This window comes from Lemur catta, chromosome 5 (assembly GCF_020740605.2).
Source record: "Lemur catta isolate mLemCat1 chromosome 5, mLemCat1.pri, whole genome shotgun sequence".
Classification (NCBI taxonomy): domain Eukaryota; kingdom Metazoa; phylum Chordata; class Mammalia; order Primates; family Lemuridae; genus Lemur; species Lemur catta.
This window is the reverse complement of record NC_059132.1, coordinates 102,925,192-102,943,235: the sequence shown is the minus strand read 5'-3', so window position 1 is coordinate 102,943,235 and position 18,044 is coordinate 102,925,192. Positions and strand designations below refer to the sequence as shown.

The window sequence follows — 18,044 nt, the reverse complement described above, 5'->3', positions numbered from 1 at the left end:
GCCATAGAAAGTAATTCAGAGTTTTAAATGATGTGTGTGTGTGTGTGCATAGAAAAAGAAATATTTTTAGACTTCCTTCGTTTCCTTAGAACCTCAAAATAGAGAGCAGAATGTTAGGAAATCTGTCATTTGTGCATACAATTGTCTTTAAAAAACAAAATGATCCAACGATATATAGAATTACCTTTTTTTTCTTAATATAGGGCGGTATAAATATTTTCAATCATGCCGTTGGTCAAGGGAAAAAAAGTTAGACAAAAACTAACTTTTATTAAACCCATGCTGTTTTCCAGGGATTTTCCCAGTGCCTCAACATACTTTTATCTTGTGTAATACATGTCTTGAAGAGTAAGCTGTACTTTCATACTAGAGAGGACATGACTAGCAATTCAGTGTCTAATGTGATGGAGAGGATTAGAAAACAGATTTCAATTGCTGAAAGCCCACAAGCTCAAATAGAGAAATCTGGTTTTAAGGAACACTGATAAGCTATCATTAATAAAAATAGTAACAGCATCCACAAATAGTAACTCCCATTTATTACTTCCTTAGTTTGAGGGTATGATACTGAAACTACAACCAAACATTTTATAACAAAGTCTCCTCCTCTTTTTGTAAAAGTGAGTGTTTATTATGTGCCTCACATCCTGCTAAGATCTTTCTGTTCTGTTTTTGCCATAAGATCATGTTTGCTGGAACTTTATCTGTGGAAATTCTTTGAGGCCTGGCTGTAGGTAAATTCTCCAGCAGAGGATCTGCGTTAGTTTCTGCCTGCCACCTGAGGCACATCTCATCTGGTACACCTTAATTCCTCAGCTGAAGGTTTTCAAACCCAGGTGATGTAAATTCAGTGGGCAAACCCATTTGAGGGCTTCCTCCTGATTATAAATTCTCAAAGGATGTGGTTTTCTTTCTCCATCTAGAGCCAAGATCAAGACAGGAAAGTTTTTCTGTGTCACTTCACATGAGGTAGGTTTATTATAGTTTCCCTAACACTGGGAGTTAGTTCATTGGGAACCCCACTTTCAGGAAGGGTTCCTTATTAATCTCTCTACTTTCAAAGGGACGGGCCCCAGGCTTCATCCTCACTCCAGGGGTTCCGTGTACGCTTTTATGTTGAAGCTCAAGGTCAAGTTTTTGGTTCACCTAGTTTTTGGTCTCTTAGTATTCCTTACTTTCTTACAAACTCAGTGATATAGGTTTAAAAAATGATTTTAAAATACTTTTTTAATCCTGTATTTTCATTTAATTTTAGTCAGGGTCCCTAATTTGCCATCTTGCTGTAAGTGAAAGTTTTAACTTTTGACCGTGCAGTAAGCTCTTGAATCCTCACGACAACTCTGGTGGTGGATGTGAAGAACACAAGGCTTACAGGGGCTCGTATGACTCATGTAGGGTCACACAGCCAGTGAGAATTTGAAATAGAGTTTGATCCCAGCAGTCTAACTTTTAGAAACCCTACCAAATGTCGGTGGCATACTGTTGATGTCACTCTCAGTTCCTAAACGAATCAATCTAGTTCATAATTGGCCTGTTAAATTCCTACTAGAAGGAACAAAACACACCAGTAATGAATAAATGAATGGATGGATGGAAGAAAAAGAAGTGTCTCAATGTATAGACCAGGAGAAGAAACAGTCAGCAATACACAGCATAAACTAACAAAGCATTATTTATTTAAACAAGTTCAATAGGAAGAAGAGGAAGGGTTCTCTGTCAGGAAGTTCATGCAATTATTCCAATGCATCTGGTAGGGTCAGTGCTTCTATTTGAAGGTTACATGTATCTTCAAAGTTTAGTTTTATTACCTTGTAGTTGGTATATGTTAATTTTATAAGTAAAGTATATTATAATAAGGGGAAGGGAGGCACACCAGCATTCCACTTCTAATAACCTCTATCCTCAGATAGGTTACTGAGGCCTCATCTAGCCTCTGTTCCCTCATCCCTAAAAACAAAAGATCCTTAGTCTCATCTCGTCCTCCCAAAAACATAAAAAAACTGAGCTAGATAGAACTTGTACTATGTAATATATAATACTGTTGATACATGCTTTTCTGGTGGTATTCTATCTATAGGAAGGATAATATTCCAGTTAAATATATTTTATTTTGGTATTTATCAGCTATTCTATTTTAAATGCTTTACATACTGTCACTAAAGGATAATAAGATAGGAATCTTTCTTTCTTTTCTTTTTCTTTCTTTTTTTTTTTTTTTTATTTCCCAGAGGCAGGATCTCACTCTCTTGCCTAGATGGGAGTGCAGTGGCATCATCATAGCTGACTGAGCCTTGAACTCCTGGCTTTAAGCAATCCTACTGCCTTGGCCTCCCAAAGTGCTGGGATTACAGGTGTGAGCCACTGCGCCTGGCCAGGAATCTTTATAAAAGTAGTTTTCTTTATGAAAGCTTATTTTATGCTTTGGAATACCAACTCAGATAATTTAATCAATTTAATCCTTCTGGTTGGGCATGGTGGCTCATGCCTGTAATCCAGAATTTTGGGAGGCCAAGGCAGGAGGAACAGTTGAGCCCAGGAGTTCAAGATCAGCCTGAGCAACGTAGCAATACCCTCGTCTCTACAAGAAATAGAATAATTAGTGCCTGTAGTCCCAGCTACTCAAGAGGCAGAGGCAGGAGGATCACTTGAGCCCAGGAGTTAGAGGCTGCAGTGAGCTGTGATCACACCATTGTACTCCAGCGTGGGCTGCAGAGTGAAACCGTGTCTCTTAAAAAAAAAAAAAAAATTAATCCTTCTAAATTAAATGCAGGATGGAGGTTGCTTTTTATCTTTATATTTAAGAACCAAAATATCATGTAATGCCTTTTGCTTAAGGAAGTAAGAATATTTCAAAAAACTACGATAAAGGGAAAAGTAATATACTGTCAGTTTTTACTCTGAACGTTTGCTGACACTTAAGTAAATCAGTGAGGTATCAGATTTCAATTTATATTTAATAAGTAGGTTTACATAGCTAATAACAAATACTGTATTCAGAAAATTATATACATGTAAGTTCTTAGTATCTTTTGCAACAAGGAGAGCAACACCCCTATCTCCATTTGGAATGCTGCCCCACCCTCTCCTGGTTTTCTTCTCCCTTTCAATTTCTACTCTTCCATTCAAGTTCCAGCTCAGCCTCTTCCCTGCAAGGCATTTTCCCAAGTTTCTCCAGCACAGCACTGTGGATTTTTAAATAGACAACCTCTCCTTTTCTTACCTCTCCTCCACTATGTCCCTCTCCTCTTTCCCTTTCTTCTTGTCACTCCACTAGCAAATACAAGTCATGTCACTTGCCTTCTCCATACCGCCTTAACTTTGCAAGAAATGCAGGGATTAATGGAGAGGAGGAGACATTCTTTTAAGGAGAGAAGCTATGTGTTAGCTGGACACACTACAAGTTTGTGAAAGTCAGGGACTGGAGTCAAATATATGCCCAACACTGTTACGGACAGTGTCTTTCACTTAGTGCATTATTTGTCTTCATCTGAGTGAATTTGAGCAAATCTCAAACACCTCTTGGCATCAGTTTTCTCACCTGAATAAGACTTGGGGTTATCTAGCATGGGCTTGTGGTGAGGCTCAAATTAAGTACCACATGATTAAATAAAGTGGTATGTAAATAAAATTCGTCATCCTATTCTTGTTCTTTACAGTTTTTTTGGTTTTACATGAGGTATTTTTTAAAGAAAAAATTGATCAAATGGGGAAAAAAAAAGAGTTGGGGTAGATCAGGAGCTCTCAACCAGCAGAGCAGAACCATTAACAGTAGATGCGGAAAACTTACATGCAAGATCTCTGTTAACTAAGTTCCCCTCAGGGATTTACATTTGCTCCACATCTCTGAGGAGATAAAAAGTAATAGAAAGTTGCTGCTTCTGATAAAAGAGTAGTGGTTTTTAGTCAAGATGATTTCTAAGATGCCATTCACTTCTACAAGTACAGAGCTGTGATTCTATCATATGATTAAAATAAAATTGAGAGAAAAAAGTTAAGGCGACAACAAAAAATCAATATATCTATTTGATATGCCTGTTCTTTGCTTGGAAATACTTCTTTTTGGTTTGTAAGAATTCATTAGTAGGCCAGGTGCATGGCTCACGCCTGTAATCCTAGCACTTTGGGAAGCCAAGTTAGAGGATTGTTTGAGTTCAGGAGTTTGAGACCGGCCTGAGCAAGAATGAGACCCCATCTCTATTAAAAATAGAAAAATTAGCTGGGCCTCATGGTGCACCCCTGTAGTCCCAGCTACTCAGGAGGCTGAGGCAGGAGGATCCCTTGAGCCCAGGAGTTCGAGGTTGCTGTGAGCTATGATTGTGCCACTGCATTCCACCCTGGGTGACAGAGTAAGACTCTGTCTCAAAAAAAAAAAAAAAGAATGTATTAGTAGGTGCGTATTTTTGGATAGATATGTCAACAAACTGTTGTCAGCACCTCTATAATGTATTTCAAATCTATCCACTTGTCTTCAGCCCCCACTACAACCACCCCAGTCTAAACCACTCACCATCCTCTCTTGCCTAGCCCACTACAATTGCCTCCAGGCTCGGTTGCTAGCAGCCAGAATATTTTTTAAATCAAAAGCCGATTCTCAGTTCTATCCTGCTCAAAACCTCCCATGGCCTACAAGACCCTGCATAACCTGGCCTTTGCCTCCCTTTCCAGTCTTGCCTTGTTCTAACTTTATCCCTGCCCTCTGGCCTTCTCTTGGTTTTAAAACTTGTCAAGGTCTCCCTCCCCGATGGTGTTACACAATAGCTTCCTTCTTCCTGGGAGACTCTGCCCCTCTCACTTGCTATGGCAGTCTCTCTTGCTCCGTCTTTATTTATTTATGTTTTGAATGTTACAGATTCTTTATTATTACTTATTGTTGCTAAGCACTAGCTTAATACTGCATAAAATTTCAATCACTGTTGACAACCTGCTCTCTCCCCTGCCCCCACCCAAATTCTTGGTCAAGAGCTTCTCAAGTACAGACATGCTTTTCTCTTCTACATAAAACTGTATGAAATAAAGGCAAAAGATTGCGTACATCTTGCTGGACAGTGCTGCCCGGGGCTCTGGAGACGGTGGCTGCCATGTTCCCTTCACTGTCCAGGTCCTCAGAGACTCTTGTTCAGTGAACTCTCTCCTCCCAAAGCAAGTCCACCACTTTCTGGGCTTATCATTTTGAGGGTCAAAAACTTTCTCGCAAAGTTTCAGTCCAGTCTCTTGCTTCAGCTGTTGTAAGTAGGTTCTCATCACTTTACCTTCCTATTTGTTTGCAGGTTTGGCATGAATTGCATTAAGTGGAAAATCAGGCTCTGCAAGAATGGGAAAATCAGTGATTCCCAGTGTATATATTTCTTTCTTGCCTTGGCTTCTGGAATTGCACTTTTGGAGTTTCTTTAGACATTCAGAAACATAGAGAGTTATATATATCAGGGTCCTATCAGCTTCATTCTTAATTTCATAGTTTTTGAAGAAGACATTGGCCTTGAAGTAGTAGAGGGCTTCATCTACAATATCTGTATCTTTTGTCTCTCAAGGGCCAGGTCCTTTGAACTGATTTCTGATGGTGATAGTACCATATTTCCAGTTTCCAGGGAGTTTGGTGTCAGGGTCCAGGAGGGAAGAGGGGTGAGCCGGTACCTTGGTGGTACCCGGGTTTTAACCCAGCTGAGTAGGACCAGGTTAGTTGTTCTGCCTTTAGATCTCAGCTTAATATCAGCTCCACAGAGAAACCTTCCCTCACTATCCCTAAGCAGGGCCCACCATTTTCCCTCCCTTTCTCTGTCCTGCTTGCTTCTTATCATAGCAATTATGTTAATTTGTTATTTGTTTATTTCCTTTTTATTATTTGTTTTTCTTTATAGCAAAATCGAAAGGTTGATAGCAGGGTCCATGTCTGTTGTATTTACTGCTGCACCATCCCAGGCACACAGAATGCTTCACAAATATTGGTGGAGCTCTTGAATGAATTCAACATTGACCTTCTTATCTTGTGTTTTGCCTCAATTAATTAAAAGGAGTTTTATTCTCTGAAAACCCACACTATCCAAGCAACTAAAATAGTCTGGCAATGTTGAAAGATACAGGGAAGCCTACCAGAGATTTAATTTGCTCACAGATGATCCTGAAAATGGATGAGTTACTGAGGGATACTTAAAAGAATGTTCAAGAGTTATATGGGGTTCTGTTTTTGTTTTTGTTTTTGTTTTTTGAGACAGAGTCTCACTCTGTCACCCAGGCTAGAGTGCAGTGGCCTGATCATAGCTCATGGTAGCCACAAACTCCTGTGCTCAAGAAATCCTCCATCCTCAGCTCCCAAAGTGCTAGGATTACAGGCATGAGCCACTGCACCCAGCTGACTAAAAGTCTTTAATTGATGGTTTGCAACATGTTTGTGTTTGTAGAATCTAATCTGTATGATCCCTGCTGAATTAATCCTGTGTTAGTTTTCTAAATCTTGAATACGCATATTTTTCCACAATAAATATCTCCTCTTCCATTTCGTGATGTACCTGGTATGATTAATTCTCCTGAGCAGGCACGGATCTTGACCTGTGGCTACCTGCATCTGCCTGTTTGTTTAGTAGAACAGAGAATTATAGTAAAACAGAGGATGGTGCATGTGTTTGTGTTTGCTTTGCAAACACTTCTCTCATTTTGGTCCAGAACACACTGCAAGCTCTTAATTTTAGATTTTCTTGGGTTTGTTGGTAACAGAATGTAGAGCGCAATGTTTTATGATTTATTTCCAGATTGTATCATAGTTACTTTTTCTCATTGTGCTTTTTAGCTGTCTGATAAATTGTTTATATGCTATCAGGAACATGAATTCATCACTATTAAATGTTAATGAATAACATTCCTTCAAAATAAAATAGTAACCTGTACACTTTCCCTTGTATAATGTCCTAACATATATTTTAATTTTTTAGTTTTTTTCCCCCTAGTTTCTTTCATCTCAGTTTCTTTATCTGGCCCATCAGTTATTGAACATACACATTCCCTTCCACCCTGATCCAATAACCATGACAACCAGAGATGGTTCCTAAGTGCTGATTTCATCCAGGCTGTTTTGATGCCAGATACTAAGGACACTACCAGCCCTCTCTGGTGTGCGGTGGTACAGTTTCCATTTGAGTCCCATTCCGTGGAACGAAGATGACACCTTTTAGCTTTCACAGTTTGACTAAACTCTCTGTTTTTCACATCATATAAGGAACCAAAATCATATTTTAAACTTGCTACCTGATCACTCTTTATTTAAAATTTCCTAGTAATGTTTTATAATGATCGATATTAAGGCATGGAGAAGAAATAAAGGCTTCACAGTAGCCACGTAAATGGTTTCGTTTTTCTAACCCAATCATTTGCTGTCTCCCTCTAGAGATGGCAAATGTGTGGCCATGTGTTAACACTCCCACCACTAATACTTATAGCAGACATCAATAATGGATCATGGTAGTGTTTCCTTCTGAGTGTAAAGGCAGTCGTGGAATCTTTCTTAACGCTATCAGTTGCCAAACTTGTTTTAAAAAGGAATCATCACACTCCCCGAAATCCTTCTAAGTTATTTTTATTCTATTCGTATGCTGTCCATCTCCCCCTTCTTACCCTACCCCTGTCCCCTACCATGGCAACTAGACTCTTATTTTCATGTTGCTTTATGGTATTTTCTAAAGGACCTGTCATTTGCTTTTACAAAATGGAAAACAGAGATGATGTGGGTTTTCTTTTATACTCTTTTACTTTGCAATCCAACACTAACTTAACTAAATGAGCAGTGGAGTATATAAAGTAAGATAGAATTTTAGTGTCTGTCCCAGATATAATTCTAATGTGTCCAGCGACATTGCAGAAAATTTTAATTTCCGTAGAATGATAATATGTATTATTCTACAGGGGGTGTGTGCACGCACATGCCAGTGAATGTTACAGTCAAATAAAATGTCAGTGCAGTAATTATAGACCAAAAAAGTTCACTTCAAAGAATTAATCCTGTTCAAAAGCAAATTCATGATCTGGAAACTCACATTTTAAAAATAAAGCATTTTCTTTTATTTCCTTTCCAATAAAAGACGGGTGGAGTAGTTACCATTCAAAGATGAAGTCTCTAATAACATCAAAATCCCTCTGGGTAAGAAGGAGTGTGTTGTTTGAGTTTTCCAGCCCATCTTCTGGGATTTCGAAACTCTTTAAGTTCTTAGTTTGCGGTGTTTTTCGGATTAGCTGAGTTCTCTCAGAGAATGGGAAGGCAAATGCTGGCCTGTCGCGTGTGAGGATGCAGAGGCCGTGCACCCATTGTCTGAGTCACGCTTCCCGGCTCAGCACTTTTCACTGAGGAGCCTGCTTTTGAAGTATTTTCTCTGCCTAATTTTCTTCACCTTTGAGATCCCTTCCAAAGTCTTTTCTTTTAAAATATCATGCATTCTCCTTTAGGAGAATTAGTCTTTCATATAATACAAAGAAACATGGGATACTTGTAATCTGTCAAGTATGGCTAAAAACATGAGGGCATTAAGGACAGATAAAATGAGGGCTCTGGGAGAAGTTCTGCAGTCTAATTATGAAGCTGCTTTTATCCTTCTTTTAATTTTGTCTGAGTATAGAGGAATATATATGGGCAAAGAAAATAAGAGATTGTGACTTCATTTAGAAATTGCGATTTTTTTTATATGTAATGGGAAATCAAAATGGAAATCCCTCTTTGGCATTACAGTTAAGTATTGGCATCTTGTGTATGAAAATAGTCAAAGGTCTTATAAAAAATTTTCCTCAAAACTACTGCCTGTTATTTTACAAAGAGTAACTTTAAAAAACTAACCAAGATGATCATCAAATTATTTGGGAATTTTAAGTTAAAAAAAGTCAGCATAAACTGTGAACATAGGCTTCAGAACAGAAAATAGCACTTCCTAAAATAGCTCATGTAGTCATATGTATGTATGTGTGTATGTAAATGGGTTTATAAATTTAAATACAGAATTTAAGAATTAAAGTATACTATGATTCATAAAAGAAATGAATAGCAGTTATAGGCATATAGTATACTTATAGGCGATGAGATCTAATCTATAGAATAATTTCATGTATTGATACACTGCAGCTTCTATTTACTAAGACAAAAACTCGAGGGTCACAGTCCCTTATGTAACCCCTTTTCACTTATTCTCTTTCCTGCTCTAATCTGTGTCTTTTCTCTCAAGTGATAACAAATCTCTTAGGTGGTAGCATCTTTTGCACATGTTAATTTCAACATCTGGTGGACTCAATCTTGACATTCTGTGAAACCTCATTCTGACTTTAATCATTAGCTTCTGAAGCTCACTTAAAACGTTTCTTTCAGATTTCCTGAGTTTTCATCACTAGAGACAAATTATTAATAGTTCCAGAGATAGATCTTCTATTACTATAAATCTGTCCTCCCTTAACAGGAAATACTTGAGGTTAAAATAAAGGGTGTCTATTTTTGTAACCCCAATACTTAATATAGTACTTAACACAGAGCAGTTACTGCGTAGGTGTTTGTTGAATGAAAACATGTCCTGAGGCGTTGGGACTGAGAAGGAAAGATGTTCATTTCACATCTGCCAGAGGGGCTAAGCAATGCTTCAGGGAGTGGGCCAGTTGGGAGATGGTTTAAGTAGTTTCTGTTAAAAGAATCTTTATATATATAATTATACTTCCCTTTCCCCATAATAAGACAAAGATGATAAAGCTGTTTCTTTTACATAGAGCTCTCAGCTTATCTTTTCTGACTCTTACTTTTTAGGTCTACATATTTAATGTTCAATCCATGCTAATAATCATTTTTATAAAAATTTAACAGCAGAGATGGCAGGACAACTACATAAACTGTAGAAAGAAATAAACCCATGCTAAACTAAGTGAATTAGCATGAAGAAATAGCTTTTCAAACTGTGATGATTAGAAATGATCCTAATAATCCTGATGAAGTACAATTAATAAAATGTATAAAAGGAGAGGGATAATAATATATGCATAAAATTAAAAATGTAATTGTAATTTAATAAGACCCAACCAAAACATCATTACTGTTTTACCTGACTTAGTGTGACCCCCTGTTCATTATGCAGACTAGTAAAATTTGATAACATGCAATAGTATCCTAAGGTTGCATCTTTTTGTATTTGAAGTTAAATGATAATGTGACATTTGGGAGTGCCAAGAATGTTCATCAGCCTGGGGCTTGGCAGCAACTCTTCTAGTGTTAGCATTTTTCCTTTCTCCCGCCATCACTTCAAAATAATAACCGGGCCAGTCACAGCGGCTCACGCATGTAATCCCTGCACTCTGGGAGGCTGAGGCAAGAGGATCTCTTGAAGCCTGGAGTTTGCAACTAGCCTGAGCGAGACCCCATCTCTACAAAAAATAAATAAATAAATAAATAAATAAATAAATAAATAAATAAATAGCCAGGTGTGGTGGCACTTGCCTGTAGTCCCAGCTACTCGGGAGGCTGAGGCAGGAGGATCGCTTGAGCCCAGGAGTTGGAGGTTGCAGTGAGCTATGATGGTGCCACTGCACTCCAGCCTGGCAAGAGAGTGAGACTCTGTCTCTAAAAAAAATAAAAATAAAATAATAATTTTTAAAAGTGAATCTTGATTTGCATTCTAGTAGTGTGTGACATGTGGAGTTCCAATGATGGCTGACCCATTTATTCATCATTTATTGAACACCTGCTTATGTTTCAGATATACAGAGACTTGGTTCCCTACTCTCCAGGATCTCTCAATCTGGCTATGTGATATTGAAACTATTTTATTTTGCATTGGTTCAGCCTTTATCAGAATTCAGTTTTGCTGCACCATTCTGAAACTTAAAGAGTATTATGAGAACCACCAAGCTAACTAAAATAAGACTCTTGAAAAAGAACTCAAGAAGAATTGAATTATTTAGTAGAGAGCGGAGAAAGCTAAAGGGAGATGTATTAATCATTTTTAAAGACATAATGGATGGTGGCCATCTGGTCTTAGTGTTGGCCAAAGATGGGAAAGGAAAAAGTGGATTAAAGTATAGAATGAGACACTAAAGTTAGACTTGAAAGTTTGAGACCATGTGAATTATTGCAATATGGGTCCTATTAATGAATGTAGCCCCGATATTTTTAAAAGGTATTTAAAAAATCACGTAAAATATTTTTGTTCCCCCAAGTTAAATCTTCACTGAATTTAGATATCCACAGAAGAATGTTCAGAGTTTTCCATCATCTTTCAGAAACTTACAGAGCTTGACTAAGGAGTGAGCTAACCGTTGGTTCCAGGACATGCATATACTGAATTAGTAAAAAGCAAATGGTCACAACAAGGTACATCCTAATTTGCTTTTATAATCTATTTATTTATTTACTTAATTTTTTTTAGAGATGAGGGTCTCACTGTATTGCCCAGGCTGGAGTGTAGTGGCTAGTCATAGATGTGATCATAGTGCACTACAAGCCCTCAAGTGATCCTTCTGCCTCAGCCTCCCGAGTAGCTGGGACTACAGGTGCCTGGCTCTGCTTTTAAAATTTTGATAAATCATTTAGAAAATAGAAATTCATTTACTATAGATAAACTTAAGAGCAAGATTATGATCTTTTGAATGATTGAAGTTTATTTTTAAACAGTTTCTTATTCCTTTGCTCGGTTGCTTATTGCTAGGGAAGATGTCTACTAAGAGTTAATGCCTCTTCTCATTTAGATTTGAAAGGCATTCTTGCTGTTAGCTTTCACAACACTTTTCCAAACCACAATATCTTGATAACTTGGGTTAGGATCTAAACCTTCAAGGAAAGAAAGTTAGAGTCCATCTGCTTTGTGATTTAAGTTTTTTCACAGCCTCTGATTTTTAAGCCCTTTCACTTCAGGTGCCAAATTTCCTCAAAGCATAAGACCCCTTAACTCAATCTTTCCTGTTTGCCAAATGAACAATTTTATGTCTATTCCCTTACCATACAGCCGCTGAAATCTAATATGCTTAGGAAGGTGTCTTAATTTTTTCCCTCTTAAAACCATTCTGTATCATATTACTTATGGCCAGTCTTAGACATGAATGTATGTACCTATGTGGTACCTGACAAAAAAATTAGCCTGAGAAGGTAAATTCCCTTAGGTAAAAAGCTATTCACTTTTCCTCTCCTCATGCTTTGGGAGAGTATAGAAAAATTTTAAATATAACAAGGATTTTCTGATGGCCAGCCGATTTTTATCTCTTCTTCATCTCTATCTGATTGATCTTTTTTGTGTTTGTTTTTATTCCTTAGTTGCAATGCCAAAGCTTTGTTCGTACTGTTCTTCTAGTAAATGAAATATATACTTGCTCAGTTTAAGTACGCAAACTTTTGCCAAGAGATAATTAACTGCCCGCATCCCATCTGACCATTGACTTGCCAAATGAAGTTTATAGTGTGGTTGAACAATTAGTTAAACTACATTAGCCTGGTAATTCATATTCTTCCAAGAATTATAGTTTTCTACCTTTTTTTCCCTCTTAATGTTAGAGACAGAACAAATTATATCCAGTCTGAATATGGGCATCTCAGCTTTCAGAGAAAAATGTCCTCTACACCACTATCATTAACTGCATACCTTTCTTTAATAATGATTTCAAACTATTCACAAATTCAGAGGTTTGAAATGACAAATGATTCATTCCACAGGAAGACTGTTTCCCAGATGCGTTGACCTGTCAGAAGTATAGCATACTATACATATGATGATACCAAAGATACAGTTCCAGGAACACATGATGAGAAAATGCAAGATCTAAAGTATCTGGAAAGGACATAAGTGATTCTATAGTGGAAGAGATGTCTGCTCAAAATTTTAAAAAGCAATGCTTACACTAAAGGACAAAATTGTCTCCAAATATGAACTGGGTTGGCAGAAACTTAGTCCCAGATAGCTCTACACAGTGGATAGTTGAAGCTAAATGTGTATCTGTGCTACCCTTCCTACCCAGTTATGTTTTATTTGAACTACTCTGAAATGTGTAGTAAAAAAAAGTATCACGTGTAGTAAAAAAAAAACAAACTCAGAAACGTCAGTAATTAGAGTGGTTAAACAAGGAAGGCCAGCTTAATTCTTAATCTAACATTTAAACATTCAAAATGATGATTAATTTTAATGTTTCTTTACTCTTTCAGTTGAGTTATTTAACAACATTATTGTTTTGAGAAATCTAAGACTTGCTATTTTGTGGGTATATATCCGTTAATATTTAGCTTTGCTGACTTTCCTTACATGTTGATAATGTAAATGCATCAGGAAAAGAGGGCAAGGAAACTAACATTTATTGAGTGCCTACTGTGAGCAAGCCAATTTGCCAGGCTGTATATATGTGTGTGTGTGTGTGTGTATGTGTGTATATATATATATATATATATGATATTTAATGTTCATAGCCTTGAGGCTTTGGTATCATTAACCCTGTTTTACAGATGAAGAATATCTAGCACGGAAAGGTTAAGTAATTTACCCAAGGTCATAGGCTTATTAAATGGCAGTTCAAATGCAGATTTATTTAAAAGCCATAGAAAAAAATAATCAAAAGAATTCTGTAACAAAGCCCACTTCATTATATCATGAGTGCTTAGGAGAGGGGACAGGGTCTAATTTGTCCTTTTTGCAGCTTTAATTTTCTACTTCCACTTCTTTCCTTTTCTTTTTAAGCTTCTTTTTTCCTGTTGCATGATGTACATCCCTCTTTTTTTTCACTCTTTTCTAAAGCCAAAGCAGTGAGCAGCTTAAAAGGTTAAAGAAAAGAGGGAACAAGGAGGCGGAACTATTGTGGTCTCTTTATTTTTTATGCCTCAAGCATACAATGCAGTAATATCCCTGGCCTTCCAAAAAAAGCAGCGAACGTGGTTACTTACTAAGCTCACGTTAATGGCCATGTGAGTGCTTGCTGAAAATGTGTGGTGGATGGAAAGTAAGGGCATAATTAACATAACAAACCATTCTAATAGAATTAGTCTATGACTGAAGGAGGCAAATGATGCCAAATCATTGTATATTGTTCAGTACAATTCTTTTTTTATATCACGTATAAATTTAACTGTGTGTTGTAAAAGTTAGTTTGTTTAATCAAGAAATACTATTTGACTCTTGCTCCTCCATCAACCATAATACTATTTGTCTTAAGATATTATGCTTATATGGTAGACATTATGTTAGCATAATTCTGGAAAAAAATTTAATTGCCTGATAGTAGCAGTGGATGCTTTAAAAAATTACTTACAGTATATTTAAAGAAAAAAATTATTTATATGGCTTGGGGTTTAAACATAGATTTGGGACTTAAAATGCGTTTAAAACTGCAACATTAGGAATGAAATTTTTCACTTGGTTCATAGTAGGTGCTCAATAAATAAGCATTGAATGAATGTAGTAATAAATAACACTAATATAAACCAAACAGCCATACAAGTAAATTATCGTGTCAAGGAAAATTCAGTATCTTAAGAAAAATGCACATGTTAACTTAAATGCATTATATGTTTTAAATTGTTGCCTTTCAAAATGCAATAATATTTTTATTAATCTTGATGTTATGGTTTGTAATATATGTTTTTATAATTTTCTAGAAACTATGATTATAATTCTCCAGAACTCATTTTTTTGCAAACACTTAAAAGTTATTCTCAAAGAATAACTTCCCTGGTCATAATGCTTAATGCAAAAAGTAATAGTAATAGTTTTTTTCCTTTAGTCTCTGTCTTTGTCCAAATGACCAACTTGATTGAGTCTCATTGATTCCCCAGCCCATTAAGAGCAGTAGAATTTTTACCCTACTCCTCTGCCCTTTTCTTAGGAATATAGAAATCTGGTTAGAAGGCACAACACCCTTTCTCCTTCCTAGTAGACCAGGGATTCCTACCGTTGGAAGCAGTGGGTATGAAAGCAGCAATTTTACAGCACAAAAGCTCCAATAACATTTACTTCGGTTGGCTGAGATTGAAATGCACACAGGCACTGCTCAGTCTTGGTTGCTTAAGCACCAGCTTCCCTTGGCTTTTTGCCACTTTGAGTATTTCAAAGAGACAAGTCCTTTAAGGAGAAAGGTTTTCCTTGTAACCTGCAGTGGAGTAAACAGACCATTCAGGCATAGTTTATTGCATCACAAACTCAACTATGCAAACTATTCCAAAATGGAATACAAGAGAGTAATTAGTGAAATCATTTGATCATTAGGTTTTATAAGCATGAATTGTCCTATTTAAAAAGTAAAATTTTCTTTTGTAAGAAATCACTAAAAACTTAATAAAGAATGATAACTTATTTCTTAAAAGTTTTACTTATTCAAGTTTTGAAGCTTAAGGTCACTCATTTACAAATGTCTTCCCTTGTCACTTGCCTGTAGCCAACATTTTGTTGAATTAATTTGGGAAATCATAAGAGAGCACCCACATTTCATTATAAGGCAAACATTGAAGTGACAGTGACCCACTCCTATAGGATAAAATGTTGGCCACACCAACCGCATGTTATTATATAAAGAATAGGCAGAGAAAACCATAACTGATGGACACACAAAAACATTTTAATATCTGAGCTCATGCACATTTTCTGCTTGACTTCATTGGAGTCCCTGGAAGACAGGCAAGGAAAGGCAAGAGGGCTTCCCTTAGGTACCTCAGGTTAGACTAGCAGCAGTATTCATTTAATCAATGATTCATTCATTCATTCCTCCAGCCAGTTTTTTTAATCATACATATATATGTGCTAAGAACCACTCTAAATATGTTTACCAGACATTTTCCCCTTCCTATAGGATTGACCTGGATTCAGTATCTGATTTTTGTGATTTTTTTTTCTTAGAAAAACCTTAAAACAAAATTATAAAATCTCATGTAACATCAAAATGAAATGACTTCTCTCATTTCTACTTAACATTATATCTAATGAGTGTATGTTTATAAACCAATCATGTTTATACTAGTCGGATCAAACTGAATAGTATTAAAACTGTGCAAAATGATGAGCACATTTATTAACTGGGACTCTATTTATTGTTCATATGCCAGATCTAATCCCTTGTTTGTGTGAACTAAGCACTCTGAGCTTCATTAAAATCATTATTGTCTATAAGTAAATTATAATGTACTTTAATTTCTATAATTGTGTTTATTTTTCACATTTTGTTAAATAAATTAGGGCTCAGCTCTTATTCAATATTTTTTTTCAAATACTTGTTTCTTTCAAAAAAGGCCTAAGGTCTTATGTAAGCTAACAAACGAGCCATCATCCCCGAGGAACCCTAAGCAAGGTCCTTTTAATCTGTGTTAATAGCCTTCCTTAGTGATGAATTTGGCCCCTGCTCTGTTTAATCTGTGCATCATGTCTATCCAGAGATGCTCAAAGAGAAGCCACAGGGCACAACATTTTGTAGCTGGAGTTCAAACTACGCAGTCTCTGTTTCTGCAGCCCATAGATCCTAATCAGTACCCCGGGGCAGACGGGTGCACACTCACTGTTCTCCCCACTGCTGCACCCCCCTCTGCTCTCCCCAGCAGCCTCCAGCCGCTACACTGTCACCACCCCAGCTGAGAATCAGTATCACTTCTGGTGTGATTCTGTCGTTCAGATATGTTTGGGCACATGAAAGCTTTATGTGCACTGGAAACGTTTTTGCCTAGATGTCAGCACCGTTTGCACATGTTTACATTTCTTTCTTTCTAAGTAAATATATATAACTTTGAAAATGCCTAACCTGCCTGTTGCTCAGTTGCAATCCTAATTTACTGTGGCTTGATCTGATTGATTCAGTTTCTTCTGATTATTAGAAAGAACTTGTAAAGAGGCCAAGTAGGCTTTGCCTATTACCTTGTCGTGCTTTCATCTATGGCTACAATCTGATTTCCCTTTAATGCATTAAGGAAGAGTTTAAATGGCATCTGAGGTAATCTCGAGTTTCTGGGTTACTTTGCAGTAGTTTGCCCTCAATAGAGTGTTGGAGAGGAAAGAATGGGAATGACCCAACCCTGTCAGTACATGCCTGTAGCGAAAACGCTTCAGAAAACAAGTGAAGCACTCCTAATGAATTGTGCTGTTGGTTCTTTGAATCTGCACAGCATCTCCATCAGGTTTTTACAGCTGGACTCTAGCTGTAATTGCTACTGGGATGAGATGCACAACATGGGGTGTTGAAGCTAAGTGCTTGTAGTGTTTTAGTGGCCAAAAATATACGGCATGGTAGGAGCATCAGGCTTCATGAAATTCACACTTGTATATATCTTCATGTTCCTCACCCATTTCTGACACACTGCTGATTTGCCAGCAGGCTACTCTAGATGAAGGTGATAAAAGTGGCAAAGCTGAAAGATGTTGTTTTTTAAAAGATACTGTACATCAATTGAGTAAGAGGAAATAGATTGGGGATGTAAATGCATAAAAAGCCTCTGTAGCTGTTCTTCAGTAAAGACAGTTGGTGTTAATCTCATCAGTGCAACAAAATGGAAAAGATTACAGTTTTAATCTTATTATAATACAGTACAAAATGGCATACATTAAAGTATTTCTCCTAATGTAAACAATAATTCTGTATTTCTGTAGCATCAGCGCTCAGACCCCTTGTCCTAATTTGTCATTAGATATAAATCAGTTTTTATGCTTCTTCCAGAGCAGCTTTAAAGCCTAATGTTTCCTTATTTGAGATGTTATAATTCTAAAGAGGGTAAAATTGATAGCTTCACTGGAGAAAAGTATCATATCCAAAATTACAATGTAAAAGAATAATCCAAATGCCCATGCCGATCCACCCTTATGGTTATTTAAGGTATAATCAATGAGGCTTGGAATTTAATGCAGTTCAGTTGGCATCATAATTCTCCATAGTGTCAGCTGTGACTACTGAGTTTTCAACCCAGTTAAATTATTCCTTCACATTAGTGTTTGCATTTTCTATTTTGTTCCTGCTTTTTTTCTTTACTCCTTAGTTTTGTTTTTTGAAATCAACCCTCCTTGTGTCAATCCCGACAAAATATTTTGTAATGCTTACATTAACTTTCATTTTAAAAGCAGTTTGTATTACATATATTAATTAATTCTGAGAAC

At 36.8% G+C, this 18,044-nt stretch overlaps 1 protein-coding gene and 1 pseudogene across 1 annotated transcript in view; one reads left to right on the top strand and one right to left on the bottom strand.

The window, feature by feature from the left end:
• Positions 1 to 18,044, top strand: part of TENM3 (teneurin transmembrane protein 3) — a 437,141-nt gene that overhangs the window by 194,557 nt on the left and 224,540 nt on the right. The gene's annotated exons all lie outside the window — the stretch shown is intronic.
• Positions 5,088 to 18,044, bottom strand: part of LOC123638619 — a 28,257-nt pseudogene continuing 15,300 nt past the window's right edge.